At 39.8% G+C, this 18,127-nt stretch overlaps 1 pseudogene; it reads left to right on the forward strand.

Moving 5' to 3' along the window:
• The first annotated feature begins 913 nt into the window (after positions 1-913).
• LOC102500740 (tigger transposable element-derived protein 1-like) overlaps positions 914-18,127 on the forward strand; it is a 37,550-nt pseudogene continuing 20,336 nt past the window's right edge.

Consider the following 18,127-nt stretch of genomic DNA (forward strand, 5'->3'; position numbering starts at 1 on the left):
CTTGGTAGTATATTGTTTCTGAAAAGGAGATTTTTCCATTGCAAATAAGACAAATGACAATGTCTTTAAAACAAAAGGAGTATTTCCCGGGCTTCTTACTTGTAACACATGATTTTCATCAACTGCTTTTCTTTTCTTGGCAACAGCCATTTGGAAAATGACATACTCCACTCACATCATCATCATCCATTCTTCCTACCATCTGCCTTCCTTACAATCCAACAGAGACATATCTCTACCCACAAGGCAAATCTAATCAATGAGTATCCTCCAACTGCCAGACTCTGCTAGTGGCACATCCGTCAGCACATGAGTTGCAGATGTCACAGGGTGTAACAAAGCTGAGGTAGGCTCCTCATCTCCCCATCTATTACATGAGAAGATTTCTGATATTAGACCTTGGGCTGCCTTGCCTTCTGGAGCCTTCCTTTCTTCATCTCTAGAAGAGAAATAATCACATTAATTCACAATAGAGTCATGAGCATTAAAACAAATGACTATGCTGGCAGCATCGCATCTCAGCTTTAGGGCCATTTTAGCACCTGGGCCTTGAAGGGTGCCTCCTCTGTAGGATGCGGGTGTCCATAGTGTCCTCAGATACAGACTCCGGGGCAGATGCCATCTCAACAGTTACTCAGCTCAAGAGACTTACTTAGGAAAGTGCTTTTGTTACTTCTAAAAATATTATTGCAAAAAGGAAAACCAGATAATGAGAAATAATTGCATTTGATTTCTAGTTTTATTTTAAGAGGCCAATGCTAATAAACCTCCATGTTGACACTCTTCTTTCTTTTCAATCAAGGATTGCGTCAGATGGTCTCCACGGAAGGCTGTACGGTGGTACAGACGGTGTATACGTTAATTACACATCAAATACTCTATTCCCTGGCAAAATGGGGCCTGGTCTGGGGAGATGGTGCTGGAGTGTGAGGAGACCATAGGTTCTAGTGCCGCCTGGGCCTGGGTTGGGTTTCCGTATCTGTCCCTCAGCTGTTTGGCCTTGAGTGTGTCACCTAGCCTACCCGGACTGCAGTTTCTTGTCTGTGCAGTGGGGTAGATGGCACTTTGTGGTGTTGACGAGAATATTCAATAAAATTATAAAGTATCTAGTACATAGCTGGTATGTAATAAATATTATTTTTCTTTTCCTTCTTTCTGTTTAAAAGTTTTTTATTATTATTAATGAAATGTATGTAAGTGTATGAGTTTACTATAAAATAACATCAAACAGTTGTTTTTGATAATATCCTATATTCCATTATGAGCTTTCCACACACTGGCCTGAGTTACGCTTCTAAGCATGGTGCAGATTACGGGATTCCATGGCGTAGCCCCATTGTAACTCACAGCGGTTGCTCATGGCCTTGAGATGAGCACTGTGTGGGAACAGGTGGCCTCAGGCCTTCTTTCCTTGTTTGCTGCTACCGTTTTTCAGTGACCTAGAAGTCACCACTAGAGAAACAGGGATCCTTCCCACAAATTGACTGTTCCTACCCTGCAGTGAGATGGGCACAGAGAAGAGAAATACTATTACTGTATTAGCTACAAATGTGTGCATGCTAAGTTCACTTCCCGAGCCAGTATTCGAATACTTAGTGCATTAGTCAAAATGAACCTAATTGTGCTTCCAGACTCCTGTTATTGTTTCATGTCCCAATGTGTTTATGGTATCTGTCATCCTGTCTCTCCATGCGTTTGTTTTTAGCTTCAGAGACTTATCACCATTCTTTTTGAAGGAGAGTATATGTTTCAATCAGTCTTGAGTCTGAAAAACCAACTTGCAGTGAATGTCTAGTAATTTGATGTTTTAAATGCGATGATTTATTGAAATTCTAATATATTGCATTCATATCTACAAAGGAGTTTTAAAAAGCCCATGGAAAAAGGTATATTATAAAATGCGTATACCTGGGTTTCACATTTTTTCACCAAGATAAACTCATTCTTTAATTCCACTTCTCAACAAAATCGTGAAGTCTCCTCCTGTTATAGTGATAGAAGCTCCAGCCAGTGACCCGTGATCCATGCACTTATCCAATAGTTCCAGGGTGGATTTTTTTCTTTTCCTTCTAGAGAAAGGCCCCCCCCCCCCCCCCCACCCCGGTATAGGGCATGTGCGCTTGCTGGAGAGACAGAGAGACAAAAGTGAGAAATTACTCCCCAGGGAGATGGTCATGCTGCACTCCCTCTTCCATTTTCCTCTTGGGATTTTGAGTTTGCATGCACATACACCCAGCATGAGTTTCAAACCTCAAGGTTCAGAACTCGAACCATGGTTGGCCATGTGGGAACCCAGCACTATAACCACTATGCCACCTGTTGGCCCCAGGATTATGTTAAATTACAATTTGACTTTTTATTTATTTATTTATTATTTATTTATTTATCTTTTTAGAGATTTTTGCTATAGGGTGCATGTGCTTACCAGAGAGACAGAAAGAGGCAGAGAGAAAGCGAGAAATCACCCCCTGGGAGGATGGCCACGCCACAACCCCTTCTCCATTCTCCTCTCGGGATCTTGGGCATGCATGCACACATGCCTGGCATGAGTTTAAGCCACCAGGTCCGGGACTTGAACAGTGGTCGATTACATGGGAGTCCAGTGACATAGCCATTACACTAACTGCTGGTCCCACAATTTGAATTTTTAAGTAGAGCCTCAAGCATATTCTTAATGTCTGTTAAAAATCTCTGCTACACTAGAAAAATTAATGTATTTTATTTAAAAAAATTTTTAAAAACTATCTTTTATTATTTTTTTCCCTATGTTTACAATAGAATGCATTTGCATGCATGTGAAAGTATGAGTGAGAACTGAGAGAGAGATGAGCACCTTCTGCAGGATCTGGTCATGCTCAACCTGTTTCCTCTAGTTCTCCAGACAATTGGATCTCGGGCACTCACACACATGCCTGACATATTCTCAGGGGAAGTAGGCCCCAGATTCGAATTATGGTCTCCATATGGGGTCTGATTTCTCTCTTCTTTTTTTTTCTTTTTCTCTAGGGAGCATGCAGTTTTAGGGTAGTGGATAGAGGGAGGGGAGGGAGGGATGGAGAGAGGAAGAGAGGGAGAGAGAGAGAGAGAAAAAGCACCCCCCAGTGGGGATGACCATTGCCACAATCCACTCTCCTCCATTCTCTTCTTGATAGTTTGGGCATACATGCATGTGAAACTGGTGTGTTTTTAAAACCACTGGGTCTAGGGCTCAAACCATGCAGTTGCCTGTGGGATTCAGCTGCCCAAACCACCATGCCACTGACCGACCCAAGATATTTCCTTTTCTTTTTTACTTCATTTTACTTTTTTTCCCTCAAGGTGATCTATAAACCTGGTATTTTGACAGAAGAGAAGAGTTTGGGTTTTATCTGTCTCCTCTCGTGGTAATCCACTTATCTCAGGAGAAGGAGAGAAAGCTTTAGCCTCTTCTCTTGGGGTATTTTCTTATATAAAGTTTCATGAAGTAAAATGCATTTAAAATTTTTTGCATGTATTCTGAATGCCTTGTGTAGTATAAGGGTAAGAAACACATTCTCCTCTGTTTTCCTTAAAGTTTTTAGTTGTATTTCATTTTTTTAAAGACATATTTTATTTAATCATTTATTTATTTTAACTTGACAGAGAGAGACATACCCACAGAGAAAGAGAGAGAGAAAAAAATAAGAAAGAAAGCAAGCCACCCGATCTGGGACTCAAACCATGGTTGGCCATGTGGGAGTGTCCAGCGCCTTAACCACTGCACCACCTACTGGTCCCAGTTGTATTTAATTTAAACAGCTATACTGAGGTATAAATCACATACAGTTCACCCATGGGAAGTGTACCCGTTCCATGGATTTCAGGACATGCACAGAGCTGTGCAGCCATCACCACGATCAATAGTGGAGCATTTTCCTCAACCCAAGGAGACATCCCACACCCACTTACAGAAACTCACCGTTTCCTTTCAACCACTCATCTCTTTTTGTGTCTATAGTTTTGCCTCTTTGGAAGCATCTTATAAATGCAGTTATGTCGTAGTAGTCTTCATGACTGGATTCTTTCACTTAGCACCATGTTTTAAAATTTCATCCATGTTGTAGCTTTATAATTTTATAGTTAGATCTTTAACCCATCTGGAATTTATGGATCAGTATTAACTGGATGAATAATTATATATAAATGTATCTTTTTAAAAAGCATAGCCAGGTGTACCAACACTATTTAGAGAAGATTCAGTCCATCCTTTCCTTGTCATCTCCATCATCCATGTGGGTGAATCTCTTTCTGGCTTCTATGTGTTTATTCTTGTGACTCTGTCATACCGCTCTAAGGATTCTAACTTATGGGCCAGCCAGGTGGCGTGGTGGTTAAGGTGGCTGGATCCCATGTGGCCAACAGTGTAGTTTGAATTCTGGACCCAGAGACTTGAAAACATGTCAGGCGCATGTGTATGCCTGCCTGCCAAAAATCCCAACGAAAGAATGGAGGACAAGGGACTGAAACAAGATTATCACATCCCCTGGGAGGGTGTTTTCTCACCCCCACTCCCCCTTGAGTGTCCTATAGCAAGAAATAAAAGACTCTTAACTTTTTAAATAGTTTTACTGTCTTGTAGGTCAAGTCTTCCTCAATTTTTATTCTTCTAAAATTTTTTCAATTTTCTTTCCATATTCTCTCTTCCATTTTAACTTTGAGAATGGAATGGTCAAAATAGTGTTTAAATTTTGAAATTTGATTTTTTTCTTAGGTTTTTGCCATAAGGCAGGTATGCTTGCCAGAGAGGCAGAGAGAGATGGAGAGGGAAAGTAAGAAATCATCTCTCATGTATAATAACCCTTCTTCTTTATTCTCCTCTTGGGATTTCTGGGCATGCACACATACATGCCCAGTATGTTTTCCAAGCTGCTGGGTCCTGGACTAGAACTTCCACTGTCCATCTGGATCTTGTGCGTTAACCACCACACCGCCTGCTGGCCCAAAATTAGATGAAATTTCAAAGAAATGTAATCTGTATAATGGTTTTCTTTGTGTTTTGATTTATAGCTGTATTTTTAAATTTTTAGAGTGAAGGTAGATAGTCCATCTGAAATTAACATATTAATTGTTATTAATATACAGAAATGCTATTTACAGAGAGAGCAACTGATTTCTGAGGAAGAGGAGAAGGAGGAGGAGGAGGAGGAGGAGGAGGAAAATTTGATAAAATGGTGATGAGGGGCCAGCCCAAGGCACAGTGGATCCCACTTGGCTTTAGGACCTACCCTGATGAGTTGAGAAACACACTGGGTTTGTGGCTTTAGTACCTGCCCTAGTGAGTTGAGAAACACACTGTGGGCTTATGTGAGCATGCCCAAACTCTCTCTCTCTTTTTTTTTTTTCTATAGGACGCATGCATTTGCCAGACAGAGAGAGACAGAAAGTGAGAAATCACCCCCCAGTGGGGATGGCCGTGCCGCAAGCCCTCTCCTCCATTCTCCTCTTGGGATCTTGGGCATGCACGCACATGCGCCTGCTGTGAGTTTTAAGCCACTGGGTCCAGGACGAGAACCGTGGTCTACTACGTGGGAGTCCAACGACATAGCCATTATGCTAACTGCTGGTCCCAGCATGCCCAAACTCTTGAAAGAAGGGAGTGATGGAGAAGAAGGCATTGCTGTGTGACTAGCTCCCTTGGAGAATGTTTTCTCACTTTCTCGTTTCCTCTCTTCCTGTCTATCTCTGGTGAGTGCACGTGCTTTCTGGCAAAATTTAAATTATTGACGAAATATGCTTAAACACATTCCACCTGATTATGAGGAATGAAGATGGAGATGCACATACCAGATAATGCACCATTAGTTATGGTGCCTTTTTTGGAATAGCATTTAGGAAGATGGATGGTTTATAAAGTCTTTGGAAAGAGAATATAGTGTTTGGACCAAAAATGTGTGGAACTGTTGGATTCAAAAACAGCAGAGCTTCTAACCTATAGTTGCAAATTACTTTATTTTTAAAAATTATTTAACTTTATTTATTTACTTATTTAAATTTGACCAGAGAGGGACAGCGTGCCCAAGAGAGAAAGTAAGAAAACAAGCTATCAGGTCTAGGACTCGAACCACAGTCAGCCAAGTGGGAGTCCAGCGCTCTCAAGTACCATGCCACCCGCCAGCCCCAACAAATTGCCTTTTTAATAAAGAGGGGAAAACCCATGATGCACTGCTTAGTTGTGTTACCTCATGTTGAAAAGCTCCTGGGATAAATCATTCTTGAACTCGTGACTGGTCAAGCACCCTACCGCCTTCCTCTTTCTCTAGGATCTGTTGCCTTGTAGCCTTCCGTTATCTCGCGTTTCAGTCCAGCAGGTTGTAACCTGGGTTTCCTAGGCAACCCAGCTGGTTAAAATCAAAATGATGATAGCAGTAGCCGGCGATATTTCTCTCTTCTGCCCACATAAACTCTTGCAGGAGCCCCATTTTTTTTAAATTTGACATCCTTAAATATCTCAGGAAGCTCTTTTGGGAATCTTAGTTGGTTTTCACAGCCCTCTTACATTCTTGTAGAGAGAGCCTTCTCTATGGTGACTTGCTGTACTGTTCCCTGATTCTCATCAGGGTGCCAAGAAGGGACCTCGTGGGCACGTCCTATTTTATGCCGAGCATAGTCATGCCACTTCAGTCCAGTTACAACATGCTGTAGCAGATGCACCAAAGCTGTGCTGTATTCTCTACCCAAGTGGAGGGGGATCGTTCCCTGTCTCCACACATCACGTCTCATTTTCTACCTGGCCAGAGCAGTGCCATCTTGGGCTCTTGACAAACCCTGTCCACATGAGATCTCATGGCTGGATGTGCAGAGTTCAACTTCTTTCTGCCTCTCCAGTAGTGAAGGGGCCTTGACCTTGAACCAAGCTTGAGTATCTGATGGCCAGTCTTTCCAGTCTTGATCCATGCCTCAGTAGACCTCTGGAGTCCTCTCACCAGGGCCTTCCCAATACCGCCAGAATGTCTGACTCCTAAACCGACTACAATTTAGGTTCAAACTGGAACCCCTTCTGCTCATCTAAGGAAATGATTCAGAGTCATGTATTAAGTCTGAATCATCCTGGTAGGCTCATGGCCATCTGTTCATGCTTGGTCAGGAAAGAGACAAATTGTGGCTTAGGCACATGGCTTTGGCTGTTAAGCCTTACTGTCTTCTCTTAATGGTGAAAATGATGCATTGTTTGAAATGCAGGCATTATGATAAGATGTAACTGAACATACAGCAAAATACCATTTAAGTTATATTTATGATCTGATGCCCAAACTAATGGACTAAGTATGAGACCAGGAATGGATGGTGTATGTGGAAAATTGTGGTCATGAAAAAAGAAATCAGACTATCTCTTAGCTCATTTTTTTTTCTTTAATTGGGAGTGGCTTGAAGTTGTCAGAAAGAATGCCTGGATGGTCCTTCCTCATTTCATCCAGCAGTGAGTACGGGTAACAGTTCTCTTATATTTGTCTTTTTCCTTCAAACAGATAAGGAGGTTTGGTAATGTTGGCCACCCCACGTCTTCAGGCCCTACTGCTGCTGAAGCTCATTTCAGTTTTAGGGGGTTAAGACTGAGTCGGGTCATTGGGAACATACAGAAATTAGTTTTAGAGAGTACCACCTTGATGACTTTAGAATCTGACAGTAGTTGGCAGAGATAGAATGGCGAATATCAGATATGAATGATAGAAGCTCCGATCCTCCAATCCCTGCTCCAATTCAAGCTCTGATTTTAAACAGGACTTTTGCACATCATCTAACCTGTTTTAATATGCATCTCAGAGACATCCCTGTGTCCTTACAGGCCTTATCATTTAGGAAAAGCTTTTCGAGTTTGAAACTTAAGTCATATTCCTTCCTCATCTTTAGTGAAAATAAAAATCCTTCTTTGGTTCTTTTGGCTACAAATTACATGTGGAAAGGGAGATAAAGGGAAGTACCTAAGCTATGATGTCAGCTAGACCTGAATTTTAATCTTGACTTTACTACTTACTAGCTTTGTGACCTTGAGCAAGTCACCTAAATTCTCCTACTGAGTGCAAACAACCTCACCTCTCATATGAAATACATAACTGTCTCTGCTTCCTCCCTCTCATGGAACTTCTGGTCACTAGCTGTTGCTCAGAGCCACTGGGCAGGAAGGAATCCATCTTCATTCTCCAATAGCACACAAGCTGTCAGGGACCACCATGTTCTTGAAAGGCTTAGTTCACATTACAGTACAGGGGACTGATGATGGCACGTGGTAAAATACAGTGCTGTGCCAGGCAATCCGACATGGGACAGTTCCTGGATTCATGAGAATCCTTTTCTTCACCTCTGCAGTGAAGATGTATGCCCAGCCCAGCAGTTACTATAGGAGTTAAATGTGTTCAACCGTTGCCCTGGCCCTGTGTGTAATTTTCAAATATGCCCTAAATCCAAGTCATTGTTTTGTATTGATCCTGCTGCTTATGTAGCAGGTGACGTCAGCAATGAGTTCATTACAATCAGGGAAGTCTTTAGAAACTTAGTTATAGCCAGAATATTGGATTGAGATCTAGGAGATGGAATTATCTTGCAACCTGATTTGTTCAGTGAAAAAGATGAATGAGTTACATTATACAAATTGCTCAAGCTAACGCCAAATGAAAATGTCGTGTTTTTAGCTAGAGCTGGTTTAATGATATGGGGTGATAACATTATTAAATTCAGGCTCTTCTAGTGAATCCGACTTCATCCAGAACTCTTCTGTCGCAGGTAAGGTGGTCCTCCCTAAAGTCACAGCCTAGCTGATAGCTTCAGAGCCAGCCCTTATGTGGGGAACCCTTCCCAGTTCTCATACACTGCTCTTTCTTCTCCATTCTCTGATGTAGCTATTAAAGTGACTGTAGCTTTTCTTATTTCTTTTGATTGCCAGAGGGTAATGTGTGCTCAGCAGAGACAGACAAAAAGACAGGGTAACAGAAAGGAAGAAAGCATTTTCCAATTGTAATCATAGGACATCCAGACTGGAGAGAGAGAGAAAGAGAGGGAGAGAGAGAGAGAGAAAGAAAGAGAGAAATATTTCCTCAGGAGGGATGGCCATGTCAGAACCCTTTCTTTACCTTTCTTCTCTCTGGATTTTGGGCATTATGCACACATACCCAGTGTGATTTTCAAGCTACCAGGACTCAAACTGTGGTTGGTCATGTGGGAGTCCAGCATCTTAACTACTATGTCACCAGTTGTCCCTCCCTCACTTTTTAAAGTTTTATACCATTTTAGTTAATTTTTGTATAAATTGTGTAAAGGTTGAAGTTCATTTTTTTTTGTTTGTGATGATCAAATTGATCCAGCATCATTTATTTTAAAAGCCGTCTTTTTACTATTGAATTACACTTGCAACTTTGTCAAAAATCAGTTGGGTATATTTGTATGGCTCTATTTTGGGTTCTCTATTTTGTTACAATGATTTATATGTCTATTCCTTCACCATACCACACAGTTTTGACTATCTTAGCTCTGTAGTATATCTTGAAATTCTTTATTTTTCTTTTTAAAAATTGTTTTAACTTTTCTAATACCTTTGTTTTTATATAAATTTTGTCATAACCTTGTTTATATTTGCAAATAACCTCCATTGGATTTTAATAGGAATCATTTTAAACTTTGATATCAATTTGGAGAAAACTGACATTTTTGCTATGTTGAATCTTCTAATCCATGAACATAGTATATCACTTCATTTATTTAGATATTTGATTTCTTTTACTGATTTTATATAGTTTTTATAATATAAGTTATACATATTTTGTTAGATTTACATCTGTGTATTTAATTTTTTGAGTGATTTGTAATAGCATATTTTAAATTTTAAGTATACATGCATTCATTTCTAGTATGTAGAAATATTGAATATATCTTGTATCCTTTCTTGTGACCTTGCTGAACTTACTTATTAGTTCTAGAAGTCTTTTTTGTAGAGTCTTTCAGCTTTTCTATGTAGTAATCATGTCATCTGCAAATAGAGGCAGTTTTGTTCCTTCCATTCTTATTTATATGTCTTTTTATTTTTCTCTTACTTTTCTTTCCTAATTGTACTGCCTATAACAATTAGCACCATGTTGAATGAAATTGGTGAGAGTAAACATTCATAGCGTTTTCCTGTCTTAGGAATACATTCATACTTCCACCATTAAGAATAATCCTAGCTCTTGTTATTTTTAAGATACTCTTTTTTTTTTTTTTTGAGAGATTTTCACTGTAGGGCGTGTGCGCTCGCCAGACAGACAGAGAGAGACATAGAGACAGAAAGCGAGAAATCACTCCCCAGGGGGGATGGTCACGCCGCAATCCCTTCTCCTCCATTCTCCTCTCGGGATCTTGGGCACGCACGCACATGCACCCAGCGTGAGTTCTAAGCCACCGGGTCCGGGACACGAACTGCGGTTGACTACGTGGGAGTCCAGTGACATAGCCATTACGCTAACTGCTGGTTCCCTTAAGATACTCTTTATCAAATTCACAGAATTTTATTTCTATTCCTAGTTTTCTGAGAGGTTTTGCCATGTATGTGTGTTGCATTTTGTCAAATGCTTTTTCTTAATCAATTTATATGACCATGTGTTTTTTCTTTTTCTTTTTTCTTTTCTTAAGAGATATTTTTGCTATAGGTCACATGCACTCTCCAGAGTAACAGAGACAGACAGAGAGAAAGTGAGAAATCACTGCCCAGGGGATGGCCATGCTGCAATCCCTTCTCCATTCTCCTCCTGGGATCTTGGGCATGCATGCACACACGTCCAGTATGAAGTCAAAGCCACTGGATCCATGACTTGAACCACAGTTAACTGTGTGGGAGTCCAGTGATGTAACCATTATGCCAACTGGTGGTCCCAACCATGTAATTTTTGTTATTCTGAAAATATGGTAGAATACAGGGTCACCAGGTAATGTGGTGGTTACAGTACTAGATCCCCCATGGCTTACTGTGTGGTTTGAGTCTTGGACTCAGGTGGCGTGAAAAACACACTGGGTACATGTGCATGCACAAAGTCCCAAGAGTGAAATGGAGGATAAGGGGTTGTGGTGTTATGGTTCCCCCGAAGGGGTGCTTTTGTACTTTCCTTCTTTCTGGTGAGTGCAAACTGGAAAAAAAAAAAAAGGAAAAGGTAGAATATATAAAAGATTTTAAAATATTGAACCAACCTTGCATTTATAAAGTACTTTCGATTTGGTCATGCTGTCCAATATATATATTTTTTAATATTGAGTTGTCAGAAATGTCATGACATATTTTTTCCTGTGTGTTTCAAAAGTTATTTATATAAAGAACAAAGATAACCTTTTGCTATCTTTCAGTGAGCTTCATAATTCCTTGTTAATAGAAGGACCAGTCTTTATTGACAAAAAACTGAACAAAGTGCTAATTTACAGCCTCATTTGAATTAAACATTATACCATGCAAGGAGTTTTTAAGAGAGGGAAACAAACAGAAGTCTAATGGTGCAAAGTCAGGTGAATATGGTGGGTGTGGGAACACATCCCATCCAAGCACCAGAAATTTTTTTTCTATTTTTGGAGAGTTTTTTTTTTTTTTTTTGCTATAGGGCACATGCGCTCGCCAGAGAGACAGAGAGAGACAGAGAGACAGAAAGCAAGAAATCACCCCCCCCAGGGGGGATGGCCACTCCGCAATCCCTTCTCCTCTATTCTCTCAGGATCTTGGACACACACACACACACGCCTGGTGTGAGTTTAAGCCACCGGGTCCGGGACTCGAACCACGGTCGACTACGTGGGAGTCCAGCAACATAGCCATTACGCTAACTGCTTGTCCCAGCACCAGTAATTTTTGACAGGTGATCAAACTTGTGTGTGAGCTCATGTTGTTGTGGTGGAATGAACTCTTTTATGGTTGATGAGCTCTGAAGGAATTCGTTCAAACTGTCCAATTGCCAACAATACACATTCAAATTGATGGTTCCTTGGTAGGAGCTCAGAAAACACTGTACCTTTAAAATCCCACCACACCGAGAACATAACCTTCGTCTGATAATGTCTCCTTTTGATGTCATTCGAGGTGGATCATCATGTCTGGACTAAGACCATTTGTGCACCACATTGTTATAAACAATCCACTTCTCCTCACCAGTTAGCAGTTGCTTCAAAAAAGGATTATTTTTCTCACATTTAATGAGCATTTCACAGATGTTTGTACACACAAGGAACCCAAATATTGAGCTTGCTTACCTATCCCAGCTTCTTCAGATGGTCATGAACGCTTGAATGATGAATGTTCAGTGTTTCTGCAATTGCTCATGTTATATAACATGAATTTTACTCAACCAATGCCTTTATTTTGCCGTCATCAACCTTGGTGGTCCTCCCTGACTGAGGAGTATCATTGAGATAAAATTTGCCTGCATGGAATTTCATGAACCATCATTGGCACGAACATTCTTGTAGCGCATTGTCACTGTAAACTGTATGCAACTTCACAAGCCTGACACACATTTTTCCCTTTATGTAAGTAAGACAATAAAATATGGTGAAAATGCATCTTCAACTTGTAAAGTCTTCAAAACTCAACCAAATTGTTTAATATTTTTTAGAATGGAGCTAGAACTGTCAGCTGTCAAATGACATAGAAAAAAACATAGATGTGAATGACTCTAGGAGTTCCAGAAATGAACTAGTGTCATCTGTTGCAATGCATCACGACCTTTTTGACAACCCAGTATATTACTAAATACTATTTACTAATTTTTAAAGGATTGTTGTGTTTATATTTATAAAGGACATTATTCTGTAATCTTCTTTATGCTATCTTTGGTTGTTGTATTAGGGTAATAATAGCTTCATTAATAAACTGGGAAGTATTCCTGCCTCTTCTGTTTTCTGAAAGAGATTCTGTAGAACTGATATTAATTCTTTAAAAGTCTGGTAGATTTCTCCAGTGAAGCATACAGGATCTCAAAATACCTTTTTCCATAAAGTAATGAATTTATTTTATTGATGTTTATAGAGCTATTCAAATTTATCTGTGTCTTATTCGGTAAGTTGTGGTAGGGTGTTTTCAAGAAAATAACTCATTTCACCTGAGTTGTCAAATTTACATATGTTGACTTTATGGTATCATTTTTTTTTTTTTTTTGAGAGATTTTCACTGTAGGGCGTGTGCGCTCACCAGACAGACAGAGAGAGACATAGAGACAGAAAGCGAGAAATCACCCCCGAGAGGGGATGGTCACGCCGCAATCCCTTCTCCTCCATTCTCCTCTCGGGATCTTGGGCACGCACGCACATGCGCCCGGCGTGAGTTTTAAGCCACCGGGTCCGGGACCCAAACCGCGGTCGACTACGTGGGAGTCCAGCGACATAACCATTATGCTAACTGCTGGTTCCCAACTTTATGGTATCTTTTACCGTATGCAGGGTCTGTAGTGATCTCCCAGGTTCCATTCCTATAAATATTGGTAGTTTCTTTCTTCTATATCTTTTTTGTTTTCATTCTTGCTACATGTATTAATTTTGTTGATCTTTTCAAAGGACTAACTCTTTGCCTCATTGATTTTCTTTTTAGTGTTTCTATTTTAAATCCATTGATTTCTGCTATCTTTAAATTTTCTTCCATCTTTATATTTGCTCTTCTCTGTTGAGGTTCTTGAGGTGGAAACTTGGATTATTGATTTGAGACTTTTTTTCTGTTGTGATGTATGTATTTACTACTATAAATTGTTTCCTCAACATTGCTTTTACTGTGTCCTGCAAATCTTGATAATTACATTTTTATTTTTATTAAATGTAATGTATTTATTTTACTTTCCTTGAGACCTCCTCTTTGACCCATGGGCTATTATTATTATTTTTTAAGAATTTTTTTTGTTATAGGGTGCGTGTGCTCGTCAGACAGACAGAGACAGAGAGACAGAAAGCGAGAAATCACCCCCCGGGGGGATGGCCACATGGCAATCCCTTCTCCTCCACTCTCCTCTCGGGATCTTGGGCATGCACGCACACTTGCCCAGCGTGAGTTTTAAGCCACCAGGTCTGGGACGTGAACCGTGGTTGACTATGTGGGAGTCCAATGACATAGCCATTACGCTAACTGCTGGTCCCAACCATGATTTATTATTTTTTTAAAAAATATATTTTCATTTTATTAATGATGGACCATACGTGCAAGCATGTGGTGGTGGTAGGGAGAAAGCCTCCCCTAAAGGGGCTTTCTCTTGCTCGAAGTGTCCATCCCAGCAGGAACTTGGCCATGTGCATGTGCACCTGGCAAGCTGCTACTGCGGCCATTATTTGAACCCTGGTCAGCCAGGAGAGATCCAGCTTTCTCTGCATGATGCTTAAGTGCCGTACTATGGAGCTTGCACCCGTTCCATGGATTATTTGGAAGTGCATTGAGCTCTAGTTGTTGAAGAATTTCCTATTGTCTTCCTGTTATTGATCTCTAGTCAGGTTTCACTGTGGTCATAGAAAATTCTATATAAAAATTTGAATCTTTTAAATAGTATGAGGTTCGTTTTATGACCCAGGATTTGGACTATCAGTACATCTTCCATAGGGACTTGAAAAGAACATACATTCTGCTGATGTTTGACGGAATATTCTACAAATCTCTGTTATACTCTGTGGGTGATGGTGTTGTAGGATTTTTCAATATTCTTGTTGATTTTTTTTTGTCTAGTATTTCTATTAATTTTTGAGATTAGGATGTTGACGTCTCCAACTACAATGAGGATTTGTCTAGTTTTCCTTTCAGTTGTATTGGGGCATTGGAAAAGTCATGACATATATTTTCTATACAAAAATGCCTCATGACTTTTCTGATGACCCAATATTCATTTTTGCTTTATCCATTTTGTAGCAGTATTGTATGATTCAGATACATTTAGGATTTCTGTGTGTTCTTTTATTATGACATCTTTCTGTGTCTCTGGTACTTCTATTTGCCAAACTTAATTAACTATTAACATAGCAACTTCTGCTTGTCTTTGATTAATGTACACATGATACATCTTTTCATTCTTTTACTTTCAATCTGCCTGTATTGTTGTATTTTAAATTAATTTCTGTTTATTTTATTTAAAAATTTTTTTAGGTTTTTGCAATAGGGTATGTGTGCTTGCCAGAGAGAGTCAGAGACAATGAGAGAGAAAGAAGTCCCTTCTTCATTCTCCTCTCAGAATTTCAGGCCCTCATGTACACATACATAGTGTGATTTTTCAAGCCACCAGGTCCAGGGCTCATACCACAGTCGGTCACATGGGAGTCCAGTGCCTTAACCACCATGCCACCTACTGGCCCCATTAATTTCTTATAGACAGTAGATAATTGAGTCATATTTGTTAATTTACTCTTCAATCTCTGTCTTTTAATTGTATACTTACTATTTACATTTAATGTAATTACTAATACATTAGGGATTAAGATTGCCATTTTACTTTTTGTTTCCTGCTTGTTTTTTGTTAATTTCTCTCTCTCTCTCTCTCTCTTTTTTAAATAGGTTTTGTCATATGATATGTGCACTCGCCAGAGAGAGGCAGAGACAGTGAGGAGGAAAGTGAGAAATCACCCCCCAGGAAGATGGCCATATCCAAATCTCTTGTCCTCTATTCTCCTCCTGAGATCATGCCCCCCCCCACATGCCTGTTGTGATTTTGATCTTGGGGCTTGAACTGCAGTCAGCCAGGTGTGAGTCCAGTGACGTAACCACTACACCATCTGCTGGCTCCTGTTTTCTCCTGCCTGTGGGTTACTCGAACATTTTTTTAGAATTCTGTTTTAACTTTTCTATATGGTGTTTTTGAATGTATCTCTTTCTATAGCTTGTTTAGTTGTTGCCCTGGGTATTACATTATATATACATAATTTATCATAGCCTATCAGTGTCATCATTTTACCAGTTCAAGTGAAGTATAAAAACCTTCTCTACATTCCTTTACCCTACCTTGTTTACAATATGCAGCCAGTTTTCATTATTCCCAGTAGTTTGGGTCTGTAAAGTCTCTGTAAACGTTCAGTTAGCAAAAACTAAACCATTGCTCTGATGACAAATACGGAGTTAGATTCCTCGGAGCCTCCGGTTACATTTTTGTCGACTAATCAACACGTAACCTTGTTTTATGGGTGTTTCCATTTAAAAAAACGCCTTATTTAATTTTTGACTCTTTAACTTTGAGTTGGTGCCCACTAGCTCTATCATCATGCCTGAATAAGCTTATTTAATGTACCTTTTTCTTCATAAGCCACACCACAGCCTTCTTGCTCAGGAGCACTGGACAGCACTGCAGTGCTGCACTTGGAGGTCATTTTGAACAGCAAATTCACGCCCCAACACCAACACAAAACGCGTGGCACTACACAGAGCACAAGAAAGACACTTGTTTACAGTAGAAATGCTGAAACAGAAGGTGTCAGCCTTGTTCAACCTCAGCTTGAAATGTGTTGGAAGACTCAAACTTTGCCATTCTGCACATGCCCATTAACGGCTATGAAAGTGTTGCAAATATTGATTTAAAAGTTACAAATAACTTTCGGTGAAAATAACTCACAAATAGAGAATCTGTGAGCAGTGAGGATCCACTATAATGTTTTAAATGTTTCCTCTACACACATTTAGAACCACATCAAACAATGTTACGATTTTTTGCTAAAACCATTGAAACGTAATTTGGAAAACTCAAGGAAATATAAGAAACTTAGTATATATACCTACATTTTTGCTTACTATGTTCTTTTAAGAATTTTAAATTTAGTTTATCATTATTATTATTTATCAACTTGATCACTAGAGGGAGAGAGGAAAGTAAGAAAGCAAACTCTCACAGCTGGGACTCAAATGTGATCAGTCATGTGCGAGTCCAGTGCCGCAACCACCACGCCACCTGCTGGCCCAACTTACTATGTTCTTTCTCCCTTACTGGAATTCTAAGTTTTCTTCTTTTATTATTTCTATTTAGAGAATTTATTCTATTCATCCTTTTAGAATAGACATGCTGGTGACAATTTTTCTTTTTCTTTTTCTTTTTCTTTTTTGAGAGAGAGTTTTGCTATAAGGTGCATGCATTTGCCAGAGAGACAGGAAGCAAAACATCACCCCCAGGGGTAGATGGCTACACCACAATCCTTCTCCATTCTCCTCTCAGAATTCTGGGCATGCGTGCACATGCACCCAGTGTGAGTTTCAAGTCTACAAGTCTGGAGCTTGAACCACGGTCGACTGTGTGGGAATCCAGTGCCTTAACCTCTGTGCTACCTGCTGCCCCAGTTTCTTAAATCTGAGAACTTTTTGGAATCCTTTTTATTCGTGAAGTATAGTTTCACTGGATATAAAATCTGAGTTAGTAATTCTTTCAGCACTTGAAAAATGCTGTATCTTTTCTGTCAGAATTTTGTGGTATCTGATGAGAAATCTGTTGTCATTTGACTTATTTTTCCAGCATAGATAAAGTATTATTTTTCTTGACTTTTTAAAATTTTTTTCTTTAGGGGCTAGCAGATGACATAGTGGTTACATCGCTGGACTCCCACGAGGCCGACCACAGTTTGAGTCCCCAACTCAGTGGCTTGAAACCCACACTGGACACATGTGCATGTGTGTCCAAAATCCCAGGAGGAGAATGAAGGAGAAGGGATTGGTTTCTTACTTTCCCTCTCACTGTCCCTGTCTTTCTCTCTCTGTCCCTAGCAAGTACAAGTGCCCTAAGGCAAAAGCCTCTCAGAAATTGTTTTTTTTTTTCTTTGTCTTTAGTTTTCAAGGGTTTAATTTTATGTTTTGGCATGGGTTTCTTTGAGTTTATCCAGCTTCTTGCATTTCTAGGTTTATGTCTCTTATCAGTTTGGCAGGTTTTCAGGCATTCTCTCTCTCACCTTTTTTTTTTTTTAAAGGATTATTTATTTAATTTTATTTATCATCATCATTATTTAATTTGTGACAGGGTACACATGCTCACTCGAGAGAGCCAGAAAGAGAGAGAAAGGGAAAATGAGAAGGCAAGCCACCATGTCCCGGACTCGAACTGCGGTTGGCCACGTGGAAGTCCAGCGTCATAACTACCATGCCACCTGCTGGCCCTCAGGCATTATTTCTTTAAGTACTTTATTAGACCTGCCTTCTCTCTTTCTCCTTTGGAGATTCTGAAAACATGAATAGGAG

The sequence above is a fragment of the Tupaia chinensis genome, unplaced genomic scaffold (genome assembly GCF_000334495.1).
Source record: "Tupaia chinensis unplaced genomic scaffold, TupChi_1.0 Scaffold000001_1, whole genome shotgun sequence".
NCBI lineage: Eukaryota > Metazoa > Chordata > Mammalia > Scandentia > Tupaiidae > Tupaia > Tupaia belangeri.